Below are 4,980 nucleotides of genomic sequence, written 5' to 3'. Positions count from 1 at the left end.
GGGAAGGAAGGGAGAGAAAGAAGAGAGGAAAGGAGGAAGGGGAGGGAGGGAGGGAAGGAGGGAAGGAGGGAGGAAGAAGGGAAAGAAAAATCCTGTGATACAAAGAATTAACTACATATTTACCTTAACTATTTTTTATCACTGTAAATAATGGAAATAAAGATGTATTCATCAACCTTTGAACATAACATCAAGGAATTTATGCTGATTTTATGTTATATGAAGTCAAAAAATGTATGTGCCTTGTGTTAATTTCAGGTCTAACTTTTTTAACATGAGGTGTTCAAAAAACTCACACCAATGCAATTTTTAAATTACACAGATTTTTCTCGTGCTTCATTTAGGGCTTTATAGTAGTCTGATTCATGCCTTATTCCACAGCAATTTTTAGCAACTTAAAATTATCAAGTATTTCTCACTCACTCAACTGTTAATTCTCATTAAACACCTTCATATTCACAATGACTTCTTATTAGATCCTGCATTTTTATTGAAAATGACGTTACAAACAAAAAGACATGTGGTATAAGTGGAGTTGGGAGAAATTCAGGCAGCTTGTGAACCAATCTGCTGTGTGCAAACACAATTGTTCAGACAGGCTGGAGAGCAAGCTGTGGGTCTGTGTGTTCATGGTCAAGAGCAGTGTGTAGCATGCTGCGCAGAGGGAACAGGAATGCACTTTGATCTATCATCACTTAAGTGATTGTTCATTAAGACATTCCCCACTGTTTCTTTGGGGGAGCAATCTCCCTACTGAGTATTTTATGGATCCTAACATTGCAGGTGATTCTGGTATGTTTTCATGTGGCTAATCAAGTATTCTGTATCTTCTTTCTGTCTCAGTGCATTGGACAGATCATGAAACAATGCTAAACATACATGATCGAAGGCTTTCTGTGTCACACATTTAACCTTGGTTGCATTGCTTTTGTCATATGTAAATATAATCGTTATAGTGGAACATAAGCACTGTTTAAATATATTTTCATCAATGAAAAACTTTTCTTGGGTCATTTTAAGCACTTCCCTCTTGTTTATTTGATCACACTTTCATTGTTTATTGAATTTGGGGGAACTTCATATAATATATTTTGTTCATTTTTAGACCTCTCCCTCCCCTATCTGCAACCCTCTTATAGCCCCATCCCCCAACCAGATTTCATGTACTCAGTCATATATATCAAGGCCTATCAAAACAAGTTCGTGTCGCTAAATGTTCTTCCATGTGAGTTCATCCCCTGCAGCCTGGTTAACCTAGCTAGTGTCACACTTAAAGAAAACCAACTCTCCACCTCCCAGTAGTTATTGGTTGTCAACAGTTCCTCAGCTTTTTACCCTCTTCTCCACTTCTAGGCTGGGATTTTATTTGACTGACTGACTTGAGGTTGCCTGGGTTTTGTGTATGCTCTTACCATTGCTTGAGTTCATATGAATAACTATCCAACTCTCTGGAAAACTGTTTCCTTGTGGTCATCCACCACCTCTGGTTCTTACAGTCTTTCCAACTCCTCTTCCTCAATGATCCCTAAGTCTTGAGTGACAGAGGTTTGAAATAAGTTTCCTATTAAGAGATAAGCAGGCTGTGGCCTCTTATTCTCTGCCCTTTGGTCAATTGTGGCTGACTTTCTGGGTAAATCACCATCTGTTGAATAAGGAAGTTTCACTGGTTACACGTGAGAGGTGCATTAATATTGTTTCTGCCCCATGTTCCACTGTTTTCTGAGTGTTGGCTGTAGAGGTTGCATTGTAGATGTTTCACTTAGGGTTAGCCACCTCACAGACACTTATTCTTTGTATTTGACCAGTTGTAGAACTTTGTAATATTCTCCAGCTGTTTCACAAAGAAGCTTCTTTGATAAGTGGTGAGAGGTACGCTTGCTGTAAATATAAGGATACAAAATTTCTATGACTACTTCCACCATGTGTATTTGGCTATGTTAAGAGTACCACACATGAGTTCCCTCCCATTGAGCAGACCTTAAGTCCAATTAAACAGTTGTTCATTGCCCCCAGCATAAATGTGCCACTGCTGCACCAGTAGAGATTATTTGCTGGTCCTTGTTCATAGACTTTACAGCTGGATGGGATCATTGGTTGATTTTTTCCTGTCACAGATTGCATTGTATCTTTTGGTACTATGGGAGCCAGTCTTCAAAGAGGATCTTCCAGATCAGGTCTAGTTTAATTGATCCAACTCCTGTGTTTGAAGCATGTCCTGTCTTCAGCAGTAGGGACTTAACTTCAAGTTCTGGGAGGCAATCAAGGGTGTGGCAATGGCCTGTGTTATTTGATGAGTCTCTTAGACTACCCTGACCAACAACCCAAAGGGAGGCATCCCATTCCTGGGACTGTGTTTCTTGTTATATAACCTTCAGGTATACACATACGCTCAAGTTCAGATAATGTATGTATATTTTTCAGTAGGTTTTTGAGCTAATATATTTCCCTCTGGATTTTCACACCACCTAAGTTTTATTTATCTCTCCTCTCTCTTCCTGTCTAACCACCTTCCTCCCTTCCCAGTAAAAGTACTCACATTTTCCCTTTGATGATACCTGTCTCTTATTATCTCCCCTCACTTGAGTTCCTTCTTCCCCTTTACCCCCATGGTTCCTCGTATGTCCTTTCCTCTTACCTTCCCAGTTGAATATTCCCATCTTCTCCGTTTCCTCCTTGGTAACATTTGTTTCTTACTATCCTTCTCTCTCTTGACCTCTTTGTTTCCTTTTACTCTGTGATTCCTTTCCATTTTTCTAGCTCCTGCAGTTACATCAGGCTAAATACTCACTATAAGGATTTAGTGCTAAGATCCACAAGTGAGAGAGAATATACATCACTTAGTATAACAGTTTCTAGTTTCATCCATTTACCTGCAAAATTCATGATTTCATTTTTCTTTACTGCTGAGTAAAACTCTATTGTGTAAATGTACCACATTTTCATTATCCATTCATAGGTTGAGGGACATTTAGGTTATTTCCATTTCCTAGCTATTGTGAAAAGAGCAGAAACAAACATGGCTATACAATTATCTCTGTAGTAGGATACTGAGTCCTCTGGGTATAAGCCAGAGAGTGGTATAATTGGATCCTATGGTAGATTTGTTTTCAGTTTTTAAGAGTTCTCTACACTGATTTCCACAGTGGTTGCACCAGTTTGCAAAAGCACCAGCAGTAAATGAGTGTTCCCCTTTCCCCACATACTCGCCAGTATTGGGTGTCATTTGTTCTCTTGATCTTAGCCATTCTGACTGAGGTAAGATAAAATCTTAAGGAAATTTTGATTTGCATTTCCCTAATTATAAAGGATATTGAACACTTTTTAAGATACTCCTTAGCCATTTTTGTTTCTTCTTTTGAGAACTCTGTTCAGATCATCTTTCCTTCATTTTCAGTTTTTTCACTCCACAGTTTTTCTTTTAAAAGCATCTCTTGCCTATTTGGAATGAATGTGTTTGGTTTATACTATCTAAATAGTGAACTCCAAGTCACTCAGGGATACATTGCAGGACCCTATCTCAAAACAAAGTAAAAACAACAAAAACGGTGTCTCCTGAACCCATTTCAACTAGGTTGAGGATATTCGTGTACTGTACTTTCCCTTGTCCCTTCCTATCGGTTTTTCTAATTGCACAAATAGTGGTTCAAATATTCATAATCGTTTGACATTTGCCATTTATACTGTTATATTTACAAGAATTATTCATAGCAATCCTTTTTTCTTTTTAACCGTATTTTCTTTCATTTTTATTTAATTTTAAATATTTCTTATAATTGGTTGATGGAATGTACGTTAGTTTGATTTACAATTTCTCAACCTTAAACTAGATTTTCTGACTAATCATCCAGCAACCCAGTACCTATGTTGAGTTGTTTTAATTGCATTTTGTGTGTTTCCTAAGTCCTTGAATTCTGAGCAAGATTTTCTTTTGTGTTGTAACACAAAGCACTAAGGCCTGGAAAAAAAAGAAAAAGATATTTTTTCATACACACACACACACACACACACACACACACAAATGTGTTTTCTCTAAAATTCTGTACATGATATTTTACTATCTTTTGGATTTTTATTAAAAATTAAGTTGAAATACTTCCTGAAAGTGCTTAACTTAGTCTTTCATTCCTAGATGCATATAAAACTTTTCATTTTCCTGATTGCTCTAATGCAATATTCAACTTCACATCTGCATTTTCAGTTTCCTGTGCTTCACAGCTCACAGAGCTGCACTTTGATTTTAATCTGACTATTTAATTCACTTTCATTTGCAACTGTCTGAACCCAAAAGTTTGAGTTTATAGCTGTAAATTTAGATTTTTTTTCAAATGAGAAAAAATACATGAGAGGCATATGTAAGAAAGAACTAGAATAAATATATTTGCTTAGTTCTATTAAAAATAGAACAAATGGATGTGAAATGAAGACCTCATACAGTAAACCATAAATTGGGGTAGGTAAAGAATTGGAGGTAGGGGGTCAGCTAGATGGTTCAGTGGGCAAAGAAGCATTTCACAGAGCCTGAGTTCCATCCTTGGAATCCACATGGTGGAAAGAGAGAACCAATTCCCCCAAGTTGCCCTCTGACTTCCACTCTGGTGCTGGAACATCCACACCACACACACAAATGTGTAGTGTTTGTGTGTGCATGTGTGTGTGTGTGTGTGTGTGTAAAGTGGTGAGAACAGAGTATTGCTACACAGAGCAACAAGAATAACTTTGAAGACATGATATGACACCAAGTACAATCGAGCACACACCTTATCATTACATACAGAAACTGAAACATGGGCTAATCTGAAGTGATAAAAGTCAGAAGAGGTTACTTATAAAGGATAATCATCGAGGGGAAATACAAAGGATGCTCTTAACCTATTGGAATTGTTCCATTTCTTAATGTTGAGAGTTGTTATACTGAGATATTTATTGTGCTAGAAAATGAAAATCAACCTTTATACTTAGGGTCTCTGAAGTCTTCTGCAT

The sequence above is a fragment of the Nannospalax galili genome, unplaced genomic scaffold (genome assembly GCF_000622305.1).
Source record: "Nannospalax galili isolate Female #2095 unplaced genomic scaffold, S.galili_v1.0 scaffold337, whole genome shotgun sequence".
NCBI classification, from domain to species: domain Eukaryota; kingdom Metazoa; phylum Chordata; class Mammalia; order Rodentia; family Spalacidae; genus Nannospalax; species Nannospalax galili.
Note: the sequence above shows the minus strand (reverse complement) of the source record.